Genomic DNA, 16,326 nt, shown 5'->3' on the forward strand with positions numbered 1-16,326 from the left:
CAAACTCTGTCCTATTCATGTTCCTCGAAGGATCAATGCCTCATGAAGTCACGCTGGCATTGCATGATGAAATAAAGGAAAAATCCGTGGCAGTGTAGCCTTGCTTCGCTATAAGCACCTCAACTCTTGAGTATTATAGGAGATCAAACTCTGTCCTATTCATGTTCCTCGAAGGATCAATGCCTCATGAAGTCACGCTGGCATTGCATGATGAAATAAAGGAAAAATCCGTGGCAGTGTAGCCTAGCTTCGCTATAAGCACCTCAACTCTTGAGTATTATAGGAGATCAAACTCTGTCCTATTCATGTTCCTCGAAGGATCAATGCCTCATGAAGTCACGCTGGCATTGCATGATGAAATAAAGGAAAAATCCGTGGCAGTGTAGCCTAGCTTCGCTATAAGCACCTCAGCTCTTGAGTATTACAGGAGATCAAACTCTGTCCTATTCATGTTCCTCGAAGGATCAATGTCTCATGAAGTCACGTTGGCATTGCATGATGAAATAAAGGAAAAATCCGTGGCATGTAGCCTAGCTTCGCTATAAGCACCTCAACTCTTGAGTATTACAGGAGATCAAACTCTGTCCTATTCATGTTCCTCGAAGGATCAATGCCTCATGAAGTCACGCTGGCATTGCATGATGAAATAAAGGAAAAATCCGTGGCAATGTAGCCTAACTTCGCTATAAGCACCTCAACTCTTGAGTATTATAGGAGATCAAACTCTGTCCTATTCATGTTCCTCGAAGGATCAATGCCTCATGAAGTCACGTTGGCATTGCATGATGAAATAAAGGAAAAATCAGTTGCTTATTTGCAAGATCTAGGTAGGTACACGTTCTGTTGTACTTTCACCTGGTAAGTTTTTACGAGTAAAACCCTTGGGTTGGATGATTTCAACCTTAAAGTAAAAAACAGTTTAAGTGAGCATGGTAAGATCTTAGTAGTAGTTAGAGAAATCTGTAAGGACTTCTCCTAAGCGGAGACCGGAAACTGTCATATTAAGATTGACATAACAAAGTCATTCCTCAACTTCTTCTGTGTCTGCTAGTGCCGGGTTATAGTTAATTATCCTGGTTTGGCCCGTTTCTGTGCTAGTTGCAAACGCCGCAACTTGCCAAATCTACGGGTGCTATGACCGAATAGGTCACGAATCAGATGATTATCAAATACGTTGTAAAAGGTGTGAAGGAAACTGTGCTTTCCGACGCTATTCATAGAAGATCTTAGCTTCACTCACTAATTTCTAAAGACTATTCCTGTAGAAGATAAACAACTGAAGGATTTGACAAATCGAAAACAACGACAGTAAAATACTGGTAATCGATAAAAACGACAAGATGGTAATGGAAAGTAATGAAGAAAGTATAACAACCAACAGCATGGAAATTTAATAAGTGGTAACAAAGAAGTGGCCTCTAGGTGCTGCACACTGACCTACTAGAGGATCTGTACATCAGCGACACTACTGACCTCCTAGTAGACTTGTACATCAGCGACACTACTGACCTCCTAGAGGATCTGTACATCAGCAACTCCTCCTCTTAGGAAAGCGATATACCAGAACAAACAACCAGATAAAAAGGACATAAAGGAACATCTTATATCTAGTACAAGACCGTCGCCAATAAAACGAAATACGACAATGATAAGTCATCAGAATGGTTACTTTTACCTAGGCTTTAAGTTTTCATTTTTCATTATACTTAAAGCTACATCTTTTGAGTAAGCTTACCTTATACCTCTCAATATCCTACCTAGGATTATAAAAAGGAAAGAAAACTGGAATTTGTAATACACTTTATCAATAGGCACATGTTGATATTCTATTCCTACAAGAACACATTTCTGTAGCCAAGATAGTATCTTATGCAACCAAATTTGACAGGTATAATTCTTTCAGACATAATAAGTATGGCAACCTCTGTCTACCTGATGTTTAAATTTTGCTTTATTTGTTTGATTGCTTGTAATTAAGCACAAAACTGCACATGGCTATCTGTGCTGTGCCAACCATGGGTATCGAAACCCGGATTTTAGTGTTATAAGCCTTCAGACTTACTGCTGACCCGCTGTTGGAGCCTTTTAATGAAAGAATAATCAGAACAGTTAATATCTACGTGCGACACAGCCTGGCATGGCCAGGTGGTTAGGGCGCTCGACTCACAATATGAGGGTCGCGGGTTTGAATCCCTGTCCCGCCAAACATGCTCGCCCTTTCAGCTGTGGGGGCGTTATAATGTGACGGTCAATCTCACTATTTGTTGGTAAAAGAGTAGCCCAAGAGTCGGCGGTGGGTAGTGATGACTAGCTGCCTTTTCTCTAGTCTTACACTGCTGAATTAGAGACTGCTTATGCAGATAGCCCTCGTGTAGCGTTGCACGAAATTCAAAAACAAACAAAAAATCTGCGTGCGACGTAAAGACACACCTAGAAAAAAAGTTTTTCCAGCTCTAGAAAATTATTTTTACTCCACCTATGACGATATCGTAGGTGAAGATTTTAATTATGTACTAAATCTATTACTAGATAAAATTAACGGCAGCCTAAATAGAGACGAAAGGTTAAGCTTACTTGAACTTGTAATTGCTAATTTGACTTACGTGATATATGGAGAAGATTATGGGATTCCGTGTTGGAAAAACCGATTGGAGTAGTTGTGGGGTAGGAGTCAGAAAATGCAGTAAATAGTATACCCCTAAACGAATCACCAGGACCAGGGCCTACTCATACTACAAGAATATGGGAATGCAGTAAATAGTATACCCCTAAAAAATAACCAGGACCACCCACACTAAAGAATGCTGGAATGCACTAAATAGTATGTCTCTAAAAATCTCATCAGGACCAAGGCCCACTCACACTACAATAATGATGGAATACAGTAAAAAATATAGACACTAACAACAATCTATTACGTGGCATAATAGAAATCTACAAAAGTAAAAGAGCAAATGATTGAGCCATCACAATCCGTCGTCTTAAAACAGTATCGATTTCTCGAAAGCATAATCAAATGGATGAAAATTTTATAAATTATTATAACAGTCAAAATTAATGTCAATGTCATATCTGGGATAAGACAGAACTGTCCGTTGTCCCCCCGTCCTTTTTGGTATGGTAATTGATATTTTTTTCTCTTATATAGATCAATGTCAGAACGTTAATTGTTCAAGCTGACGACGTCACTCTGACACTGAGGTACCCTCAGACTATTTGGAGCAAATTATATAAAACTAGTGAATATAATCTAGCTAGTTGAGCAAAGTAAACTGGAATAAAACACAGGTTTCCTGGTTAGGAAATACAGAACAAAGCAAGAAAATATCTGTAGCTTATATTTGATCCTAAGTCCTGTAAAAATTCTAGACATATGGTACTGTTGTATGCTGTATTTTAAATATTTTAAATTAGATGTTGGTAAAGGGAGCTGCTAACCTTGATGATACAATATCTACAAAGTTCATTATGATATTATTACGACAGTGGAAGTCACGTGACGCTGGTAACACGTGATGAGTATCTAGAAGATTCACGAAGAGACGAGATGTACGCTTTTATAATATATAAGACCGGCAAGAAGTGACGGCAACAATTGAATTGCAGACAGAGGTAGATACGGACAATTGAGTCAAGAGCGGTAGTAGGTAAAGTGCGTGAATCGTTCGTTGTGAATTATAGCGTTTGTTTAAGTTAAAGGGACTGTGAAAATTAAGTGTATTGCAAAGTTGTATTGAGAAAGAATAAACTAGTTTTATTTAAGAAAGGACTTGTATTGCTGAAGCTTTTCGGAAAAAATTCTACGGAAAATTAACAAACGAACACAGAGACGTAACAATATGATAATCGAGAAAGTTCGCGTGGTATGTGGAAGTAGGGGTATATTATAAATACGAGAATCAGTGAAGCATTTAATTAATGAGAAGTTAGTGAAGTAATCAATGAGTGGTTCAGATGATTGTTAGAAGTGAGAGTTATTGCGTGTATTCAGTTATTGGATGGATTAGCCATGGAATTATATAGTTAAATTTATTTGAAAGTTAGGCATAGTACTCTTAATGATAATTTTTTGTTGAAGTATTACATATGAACTTAGTCCTACAACTTGTGTCAAAGTTAGCGTAATTTATAGAAACTTTATTTAAAAAGTGAATTAATTAGTTGTCTTCCACAAGAATCCACCAAACAGACTTACACGTTACAACAGTATTATCCAAACGATAAAATAACCCTCAATTTTGGGATAGTAATCTGAAAAAAAAAGAAGAAAGTCAGAGAACTATCTTTCTTAGCCAAAGCTCAGGTAATTAGAAATATAGACTTTGACAGATAGTTTTCTCAGGGCAAGTATATCCTCTTCTAACAGAAAACATTACAACCATAAACAAAAAATATATAGATTCAACTACTAAAAATAGAAATAGTTTACCTCATCTCGGAAAGAGATGGTCTAGGAGTAATTGACCTTAACACCTACTTAATAGTTGGGTGGACAAACTTTACGTGTTCCATAATAGCATCAGACCACCCAAGCGCTCACCTCCTAGGTCTTTATAACAAATAACCGAGAAATAACAGAACTACACGACAAATAATTAATACTGTTGAAGTCCTGAGTTATATTAAAGCAAATAATAGTATCGATCTACCAAGTATGAAAATAACATACTACAACTTACACGCACCTCCAAAATAAAAAGCAATTACCCAAAGGTTACCTGAAAAAAACTCTGAGATGGTGCAAGTTCCATTTGTTGTGAAGAGTCCAGACGCCACCTCGCCTGGAAGATAGTCCATGAAATTATTCCAGCAAGAGATAAACTACTTTCCCATCATTACGACAAATAATGAAACTCTTCGTCACACCATGACTATGTCTGACGATCGCTACGTTATGGAGATTTGCCTGGATCGTTGATATTAAATGTATTATGTTTACGATAGTATTTTTCTCATCCTGTTCCTGTCCCCAAGTTTTTGCCATCCTGTTCCTGTTCCCAAGTCTCAGGTTGTTTTTATCCATACTAACTAGATGAATTCAAAACGCATATTTATGCCGCCAGATACGGAAGAATCTCCCAGAATGCGCGAAAGGGTGCACCAGATAGGATATGCTGAAAACATACATATCAGAGATGACAACATCAGCTCATCCAAGAATATTTCACAAATATGTGGATTTCGGAGGATTCGCGCATATTCTAGATCACTCGAGAAGCCATATATCTTACGTTTTAACAACAGCGCTTACAACAACTACATATCCTTGTCTCCGTGGGAACACATCTGTATTTCAATTAGTCAGAAGGAATAGAAGAACAACGGCGGGCCAACTCCACAACTAGAGATTCTACATGCCCGCATCTCTATGGGAACACATCTGTAGTCCATGTAATCAAGAGGAAGAGAAGGATTATGACGTACCAACTTCACAATTGGAAACTCCAACCATGATACAGTGTGTTTATTGTGTTGCTCATGATTATGACTCGGGTTCTGTGACTTTCGCTGGATATGGACCGAAAATGTTACAATGACCTTATACAACGATAATATTCAGCATCCCTTCATGTTTTCCCTCAACGTTGGACGGAACTGAAATATGGAAACAACACTCTTAAAAGTCACGTGGATTTGCTAGTAGTCATCTCCTGAAAGGAGATACCAGTGTTTAGCTTCTAAGACAACTCAGATTGCTCCAGTGTTACATTTCAAGTAGGACATCTAAGTTGAATTGTTAGAATTTACAGTTTTTGTTGTACAAGTGCTCACTGGGAGAGAGGGGCGGACAGTGCTCTTTACATGCTTACAAATATAGCATTTCATTTTCGGATAAATAAGTATTCGGAGTATCCATTTCCTGGACATCTTTCATGCAAAGATATTTGCCAAGGAACCTTCTCTGGTAGGCTTAGTAAGATAAAGGTGGGGCTCAGAATCACCCCACGATTCCTCCAGCAAATATCTGGAATAATTCGTTAAGTAACACAATGTTTTTAACTTAGTCCTAGCGTTATAGGCACTACTGCTTGTTTTACATTAAAAAAAAACACACACACAAGCCAAAGTAGTCGCGCAAGTTCCTACATTACCTGTGTGAATTGACTACGCGGAAGTGTTATATCAGAAACACGTTTGGCGAACTCGACTAGAGAACAAGTGCTGAAGCAGCTTCTCCGACAACCGTTTAACAAGAATTCCATAGTAGATGCAGAACACATGGGCGAAAATTTAGAAAACTATATCTGAATATATATTCTGTGGCGGTTATAAAAGGGTAAAATCCATGACTATTTCAATCATTACAACAATACTGGGCCCGGCACAGCCAGGTAGTTATGGCGCTCGACTAGCAATCTGAGGGTCGTGGGTTCGAATCCCTGTCCCACCAAACATGCTCGCCCTTTCAGCAGTGGGGGCGTTATGAGGTGATGGTCAATCCCACTACTCGTTGGTAAAAAGAGTAGCCCAAAAGCTGGCGGTGGGTAGTCTTACACTGCTAAATTAGGGACGGCTAGCGCAGATAGCCCACGTGTAGCTTTGCGCAAAATTCAAAACAAACAAACAAACAACAATACTGCAACTATTTATTAGAATATTATTGAAGACTGCCACCAAACATCACCGTGAACGTATCAAATAAATTTGGAAACCGATGTTTCCTTTTAAGTATATTTAGATAGCTTATTACAAACAGTATATATGTTTAGATTCGTAACAGTACTGTTCATCACTCTACCAGATGTTATTAACTTATTACTCGGGAATGGTTAAACGTGCAAATCTTTTAATGATTTTATTTAATTAATTAATTAATTATTGATATTTTAGCTTTGGTTTTGGAACATTTTACGAACAATGTACTGAGCAGTAATAGTTTAGTGAATAGGATACATTTCAATACGTTTCGAAACTGCAATTAATCGAATGTGTTGAGAGACTTATCAAGCTCTTTAAAATGTTGACACACATATATATATAAATAGAATAAAAATCCTGCATCCACGTGTAACTGTTCTTGGTTGTTCTCTCAATGCCACTGACACTTCTTCTTTCAGAACCACCAATGGTTTGAATATGAAGGAGACAGAACACCGCTCTGGTCCAGTTTAAGCCTTGATAAAACCGCATAACCAGTAATCAGCTGAAAGTGCAGCCAATCATGATAGGACTGGCGGCTAAGAATCCGGTCCTCGGTTATTTGAGCTTAACGTAAATGTTTCTTGTGTATTGGATTAATGTTCATAACAAAAAGAGAATTTTAGAAGAAAAAACGATTTGTTTATAGTATATCCTTAAAACAAACACACAGATACAATATATAAAGTTGGAAATGTGTATTTCTGAATGGAAGAAATTATTATCATTAATGAGATTGTCCACTGTCGTATTTTGCTTTTTTTTTCTATATACTTATCTCGACATTTATTTGTAAGGAATATTTTTTTTTACTCTTTGCATAACAGCTTTTCAGATATTTACAGGTGAAGGTCAGTTCGTACTGTGAATCCTTCACCAGTATTTAACGCATGAAATAATCTGGGATTTGTTTTACCAAGGACTTCAAAACCCTTACTGCTTATAAGAGAAATTCCTATACGTAACCCTAAGACCTTCTCTTCCGTATAACTAACTGGCAACTTTCCAATAATATTTGTTCATCTTAGGTCTTGTATTGAACGAGTCTTGCAGCAAGTGACCTTGGCATGTATTTATAAGCACCTGTGTGATAATGTGTGTATTATTTGTTTATTTTGTCCTTGCTGTTCACTGTTCTTTATGTTTTACATCTAAACCACGTACGATTGCTCAGTTGTAGAGATATATACTTGATGGGAAAATTCACGAACACAAAGATAAAAATTTGCTCTAGCAGCTCCAAACGTCATCCAAACATTTCCTAGCCAGATGCAGCCCCAAAAGTCTCCAAACAAGTCTCTGCCTACGCTTTCTCGTAAACAATGCGTAACTACACACTGGGAGGGTGAATATTTTTAATAATGTATAACATTTACTCTAGCTCTTAACTATTCAACAATATATGACATATTAAAATATCGCTTATTATAAACAGAAAGAAAATGTACAGGTTAACTGTTTATGTTGTCGAAAATATTCCAATACTGGCTCTAGGGATCATTATGGTTCTGCTAGAGTTCAAATAAATGCATTTTGAATTTTACGGATTATCGACTTGCTTATTTACTTCGTGTTCCTTGATCAAATATCGAATAAAATATGAGTAAAATAAATCGACGCCGAATATAAAATTAAAATACATTAAAGCAACTATAGGTAGAAGCAGAGCAATAGCCAGTCATTTTTGCGCCCTGGGCAAGTTTCCAGTCTGTATAGTTCTGCATAAATTATTGAATAACGGGTTTAGCGCTCGGACTGCCCCCCCCCTCCCCCTCCCGCTCTACCCTAGCTACGGCTCGTCATAGAGGAGAATTTGGTGTATTAAAATCTAACCAAATATAATAAATTTAGTGAATGTTGGTTGCTATTTAAGACGAGCAGTTAAGAATTGGAAAAATCTTAATAATGATATTATGTGCAATACAGGGTGCCCTGAAATTATGTTACCAAATGTATATAATTATTTCTAAAGCTCTAGAACGCACGTCTCCCTCACTCCACGTATCCACCTTTGAGTAAATTACACAATTACAAACAATAAAACAACTCATTAGCAGAGGTTCAAGAATGCTGTCCCTGAAACACGTGTAAAGAGTTTTATTACCATAAACCTTTGAACTTTTTTCTGTTTTTCTTAGGGGCGACGACCATTCTATTTCAACTGAAGAGATACCAATCTTCGGAATATACCAAATTACTCGATCCACGCAGAACACCGAATCAATTCCAGAATCTCAAGCTTACCAACCCACAAGGTCAAGATAGTCATCAGGTCCAAAACCACTGCTGAGCACTTACTAACTAACGGTTTCTTATATCTCGTTATTCACTTTAGAACTGAAAGACTGAGATAACGCGCTACAGCCACTGATAGAACCTTCACAAAACTTCCCAGCAGGTCTCTCATCCCTCTCGCAAGAATCAATTAACCATCGAAACCGATTCCTGAAACACTTCCCGCCTACTCCTAGGACACATCAATCATGAAGCAGTCAGAGAAAAACGCAGACACTATAGACAAGTCCACGCAGATAATACCAGTTAAGAAACAACCACACAATCCACCTGATTTTACAGACAAGTTTACACAGACTCCACCAGCCAAGAAGATGTCACTGAAGACTCAATCAACACAGACCTCTTTAGCACAGTTAACCAAATCCATCGGTAGCTGTCAAACATCAAATCGAGAATCCAGGCCCCGAATTGCAAAGAAAAAACAAACGAATTCAAACAGAAGATCAACACACCGATAACTTCCGCAGATTTCTTCGGTCATTCAAGCAGTCCCAGGCGCCCTACGCCCGCCTGCCAGCCTCCAAGTTCGACCTCATGGCCTTGTACGGTTCCACTTCTTTCACTCAGATTCCGATGAAGGTTATAACCAAGCCTTTCATCGACCTTCCACTATTCTATCATTTTTTTAAATGTTTAAACATATCTATGCTACTAATCATCTTGGTTATCTTCCTTCAGATTCTTCAGGGCACGTCCGGGCATCCTCTTTCGGCGTCCTGGCCGTGAAAGTGGATTTCTCGGGTTACTCCCGTTTATAGCGAAATTATTCTTTGAATGTTCCATACTTAGATCCCAGTCCTGAAAAGGTCCGTTCCGCGGAAATTGTTTGTTAAACATCACATCATGAATCAAATCAAACTTTTTCTTCAGATTTGATTACTTACCTAGAGAGTAATTCATTTAAAATGTAAATGTAAATCCAAGTCTAGAAATTGTTCCCAAAATATGTTTCAAATGTACGTTTACCGTTTTTTAGACATGTTTCATATTATATTCTCTCTAAACTAAAATCAGTTTCATGTATTTACATCTTTTTCAGATAGATAATCAACCTGGAATTGGCTAGTTTCGTCACAGCCTTGGTTTACTTCACCAGCTCTCGTAATAGCATCCTCCACGAAATATATGTATATACAACCCATCCTTCCTTCGTCATTGAACTTCCAGTCCTCGTCTTCCTTCATTCACGTCCTCTCCGGATGTCTTGAATCTTTGAAGATCAAAAAGTTTTGTACCAGAAGTTGAGTTATTTAAAAGCTGGATGGTTGATGATAATGTAACATGACTAAAGGGTGCGATACAAAGGTAAGAAATAACTCAACTCCTAGTAAAAACTTTTTTGATCTTCAAAAATGGACTTTTGGCCTAAACTTTTCGCACCTACTTTAAAGCTTAATCATTTTCCATGAGTAGGGTGAAGAGAAACTAAAGTTTCTGACCGCCCCTGATTATCTTTCAGGCCCCAAGCTTTAAAACCAGAATATCTGCCAAGCTTCGTCGTTCTCTGTCCACTACCATATGTGTCGTTTTCCATTCTACCTGATGACAACCTAGTATTGGACAAAAGGTCTCATCGGAACTGGATATAGCAAATCATTTAGTGTGGTTGATATATTTTAATATGTTATCCTTTGCTTTTACTCACGGGATTTTAGAATTGCATTTAACAGTCGAAACGAACCAAAGTACTCCTTTCCTCGTCAACTGGCCATGATGACAAAGTACTAATTATTAATTAAGTATCAAACAGTGTTTTACATACATTACTACTAATAAACATAAATACTTCTACAACCTAAACTATAGCAACAGCGACTTTCTAGCCTTGTTTATAATTTGGATCTAGCAATCGACGTCGTAGTTTTTACAATAACACCACCAGAAAAACAGGATAACAACCACAAATATGAGATTGTTTTTATTTTTTAATTTTTCAGCAGCACGAGGTATACACGATGAAATTCTAGGCAATAGTTATGACAAAGGTTTTATTACTCTCACCCCCGTCGTGTGTGGTGTTTCCGGGCATTATCTTGAAAAATATTAGACCGATGTATACGAAACCTTTACACAAGATGGGAAGTCAGTATAGGACAGTCCTTTCCAAATTTGGTACGGATCCGGATTTTAAATCACCTTGAAGCATTTTTTATAATGGGGAGATAGGGCATTTTCGCGGTTTTTGATTAATAACTCTGTAAAGTGGGATCGGATTTGTACCAAATTTCATGGGCATATTATGGTTGAGACAACTCATTACACACACACACACACACACACAAATGATCCGGATCGTTGATCATACTGGATCTGAGAAGGAATTTCTGGATTTTCGAACATGAAATTTGACGCATGCAATATCGAAAAGGAGCGGTGGGGCGAGGGTATGCAATCTCTCTAATCGCTCTTGTTAAATCTTAGAACAAATCTTAAAATTACATCAGTTAAATCAACTTAAATAATTTGGAGGTATCAAGCCATAAAGCAAGATAACGATGATTTATTGACAGCCTTATTAGGAAATTACACTTGCCTTGGCCTTAAATCCCACTTTTTTTTCTGTGCATACCGTTACCTCAAAAAATAATAATATAAGTAATAATAAAAATCACGCTTCTCTCTCTTTTTGTGTGTGTGTTTGTGGTGGTGGTAGGGATGTGCATTAGGAGTGACAATCAAATCTCATTACTCAGTCAGACAAGAGTATCCCAAGAGTTGGCGTTGGATGTTGTTTCCTAGCTGGCTTCCCGTCAGTACAAATTCAAACTTGGTGATGACTAATGCAGATAAGCCTTCAGTAGCCATGCGTGAATATCCGAAAACAAGCAAACTAACTGAATTAAAAACATCTGATCAATTTTATACAAGAAATCTACTTCTGTGTTAAAATAATTTTATAGGAATTTCTCGATTTGCCCTTGAAAGCTATTGCCATCGAGGACATATAAGTAAAGGCTTGTTTCATTAAAATTTCTAATTAAAGATAGTTTTCACATAAATATAGCCTTTAATTCTATTGGTTTCAATTACATTCCACTCTAAGGTCTTTAACTCCCATAGACATTGTAGCATCTTTCAATGTATACAAGATCTCAAGTTTGGCGACATATCTACTTTGGGCTGGTCTTTCACACTAGAATGGACAGTCCCGCCATTTTCTGCTTTCCTTTGATATTAAATGTTCTTAGACATACATGAAAAGAAGATACCTACGTTTTACATCTTATTCACGCTGTTGTCGTCAGTAGCCACCAGAGCATTCTCATAGCCAAATGGTTTGATGTAGAGTTTGTCCCAGGTTTCTCTTGTTTCTTTGTTATTTACTGCAGGTTTACATTGGTGCATCTTTCCTAATTATATTCTTAAATATTCGGCGGTAGTTATCACGACATCTAACACTAAAAACCAGGTTTCAATACCTGTGGTGAGCACAGCACAGATAGCCCGTTGTATATCTTTGTAGCTTAACAACAAAAGAAACAAACTTGAATGGTACCAAAGTGGTAAAAAGGCATTTGGTTACTCGAGATTTTATGATTAAATTTTGCTAAAATAACAGAAAAGATTATCAAAGTGATAATGTAAAACGTGTCATTTTCATTATATTTCACTAAACCTTGTCAGGACTATTTGATTATTGGGCCTGGCATGAACTGCTGGTTAGGGCGCTTGACTCGCAGTCTGCGGGTTCGAATAACCGAATTAGCTCGACCTTTAAGCCATAGGAGTGTTATTAACTTACGATCAATCCCACTATTCGATTAGAGTAGCCCAAGGGTTGGCGGTATGTGGCGTTGACTAGTTGTCTTCCCTCTAGTCTATCACTTATAAATTAGGAACGGCTAGCGCGGATAGCCCTTGAGTAACTTTGCATAAAATTCAACAAACAAACAAATTATCTAATTAATTAGTTGAAACAAGCCGACATATTTACTCAAAACTATGAAAACAAATGCAGGAAATAACGAATACATAATTTTGATTCTGTTCACTTACGAATATGCACTACATCCACTTTTTAACTCCAGAATTCCCTTCTTCCGATTCTCTATTCTTCCGTTCCTCATTTTACCTACAATATTTCCGGCTTTAAAGTGCTGTTGTGCTCACAACTTCCTTTTAAATCATATTCTACAACTAATGGTTGGAATATTTATCAATTCTTAAACAGTCGCGAAATCTGTATAATTCATTTTTCTTCCCTTTTATAAATTTATTTAAAAATAAGCTATTGTTGTATGTAGTGAAGAAATGTTTTAGAAAGTGCCATAAACAAGAATTACGAAATCATTCTTTTTTGTGTGTACCATGTTAAAATTGTAATTTTTAACTGTTTGTTTGTTGTTAAGCGCAAAGCTTCGTAATGAATATCTGTGCTGTGCCCACTGCAATGATTGAACCCCGCATTTTAGTTTTATAAGCAATGGTGTAGTGCTAAATAAAGAGGTGCTGGAACACGTTTTACCGTGTAAGGTGCGATTCATTCGAAATAGTGGCGGTATTGTGTTCCCGCCGCACTCACGCGTTCCTACCCCACTATACCTCTGTTTATTTGTCTTCAAGCTTACTATCAGGAGGGGAATTTTTAATTAAAAATGGTAGCAATTCAGAAACGATGACTAATTTGTTTGTTCGTTATTAAGCACAAAGCTACACAATGGGATATCTGTGCTCTGCCCACCACGGGGATCGAAACCTGGTTTTTAGCGTTGTACGTGTATTAAGACAATAAAAACAGAATCGAAAATATTAAACAATAAATAAAATAACACTTAGATGTAAAAAGTAAGAAAGGGGACTAAGCAGTAGGAAATTACACGTAATAACGAATGCATTTTCGTTTTCATTTATATTGAAATAAAAACATTCGCCCTTTGAAGCTAACTTGTGTTTTTAGTTACACTTTTAGAAACTTTGGTTTTATTAGAACATTAAAGAATTAGAGCCTTTGTGTTATGTTGTTAATTGATAAGCAGTGGTATTTCATGTGAATAAGAGCAGTTTTGAAATGACTGTGGAATTCTAATATAAATATTTGTTTATCGTTATTTATAATTCTCTTTGGTAAACGTTTTCCAATACATGTGGTCACATAGTATAAGGTTACATTCAATCCGGCAAGATGTGAGTTAGGTTATTCGAAATGAACGTTTAAATAACTTCTGAGAAAGAGACTGGTAAATTTTCGCCAGAATTACTGTCCGATACTGTTATTGTTTAGGCCTAGCGATCAACCACGTTGCAAATTGAATCTACTGAGCCCCCCAGTGGCACAGCGGTATGTTTGCGGACTTACAACAGTTAAAACCGGGTTTCAATACCCGTGGTAGGCAGAGCACAGATAGTCCATTTTGTAGTTTTGTGCTTAATTTCAAACAAAGCATCTACTGATTTTTGTTGGGCAATAAGGAGCGGTAGATACATTAGTTTCATTTATAGGCTAGCGTTGTAGACTGTTGCTCGACCTTGGCTGCTAACTCGAGAGTTATTGAGGGCAACCCAACAAAAACAATGGTGAATAATACGTTATGTCAAACGATGCAATAGTGAAGAATAAAAAACGAAGTAAACGGAATTGTTGTGTAGTTAGATGCGGCAATTCCAGTTTAAAAGACCTTAAAATCTCCTTTTATAAATATAAGAGAATATATAACTGCTCCCCTACCCCTCAAAAACTCGCAGCTGTGTTGGGAGAGGGAAACAATGGCGCCATCACGTAGTTATTACGCTGGCCAAAAATTAAGTAGCCAGCTGAAGGCTGATTTCGTTGGAATTGTGGTTGTGTAGAAATGAGTACTTGATGTTGATGGTTTTTTAATACTCACAACGAAGCAGCATTTTGGCAAATTCGTTTTGTTAAACCGATGAACAATTATTGGGCAAGTGTAGAAAATATGAAGTGACGTAATAGACTATCAGTATTTATTTACTATTTGTTAATTTATGTAACTAATTAATTTGAAAGATCGCTAAATATATATTTATAATGATTCATCGTGTATGTTAGTTCATTCTTCTTGTGTGTGTTGTATTTTGTTTTCCCTCGGATAAGTTGTATTAAAACTTCGCAGGATGTATTTATTATATAATGCGTGTATTTTCTGGAATATAATAATATTAATGAGGAAATCAACGCGTTTTAGCTTTAAATATAAATATACAGAGCGGGGTTTGGGTGATGTTTGTATTTTTTCAACCAATTACACTGATAAAGTTGTATGATACTGGAGTCACGTTTAGCCAAATATCTGTATAATTTGGTTATTACACGGAGAAAATAATTTATTTTAATCTTATTAATGTTGTCAGAAAATGGTATTTTTTAATGTCATCGGGCTAAAAGTTTCGAGTTCATAATTCACAGATATTGTTTTTAAATCGCTTATTATGTTTTCATGAAGCAGACTTTGAACACACTTGAAGACTTGTAAAATATAAACTATGAATATTTTCCATGTTATATTTTTTGTAATCCATGCATAGTTGGAGATTATTGAATAACCTTGTGCCACTATCGTTGTCATGGTTAGTAACTTATACGAACACCTAAGTGTGTTTACTAATTAGTTTGACATTATTACTACTAGATACTAATTAATAATTAATTTATCTCCTTTGTATGGGTGGATAAATTGCTGCCATCTTCAGGGAAGTCTTGCGAAAGATCGCATGTGTTCGAGAAACCTGGATTCGATCCTGGATCATCCTCCTGTCATCATATGGAGTTCTTATAAGAACTGAAGACTGTAGCAGTTAGCAGTAGAAACATATGAGATAAACTCATTAATAATTAGTAGCTATTAATAGTAATAATTAGTAAATAAATGTAGGTAATCGTACAACTGATATTCGATGCCGCAAACTTATCCTAAGTACAGTATAATTATAAAACACTCAGTGAATACTTTGTAAACACTCTGTATAATGAAATAATAGCTGTTCCTGTTCTATTCCTATAACTTAGTAGTGATTATAGTATCCAGTTAGTTATGTCATACGTTTACGTCTCAGCTGGTCGTTTTTCCATTGGTTTGGTTGAAGTAAAACACAAAGCTACACAATGGGCTATCTTTGCTCTGCCCACAACGGGTATCGAAACCCGGATTCTAGCGTTGTAAGTCCGCAGACATACCGCTGTGCCACTGGGGGGGGGGGCTTTTCCATTGGAATAATCGACCTTTTCCAGCTTCATTTTCTTTGGAGATTTACTCGCTATAGTAAATATAGCTAATACAATGTATATATCAACCGAAAAATTCGAATACGTTGGATTAATGGTAAATATAATTGTCGAGAAGTTTGTAAATGATTGCACCAACTTCTTAATGAAAAGTACAACTATTTATTTCGAGTCCAATTTCATCTCGTTTGTTTGTTTATTTGTTTTTG

This window comes from Limulus polyphemus, unplaced genomic scaffold (genome assembly GCF_000517525.1).
Source record: "Limulus polyphemus unplaced genomic scaffold, Limulus_polyphemus-2.1.2 Scaffold381, whole genome shotgun sequence".
NCBI lineage: Eukaryota > Metazoa > Arthropoda > Merostomata > Xiphosura > Limulidae > Limulus > Limulus polyphemus.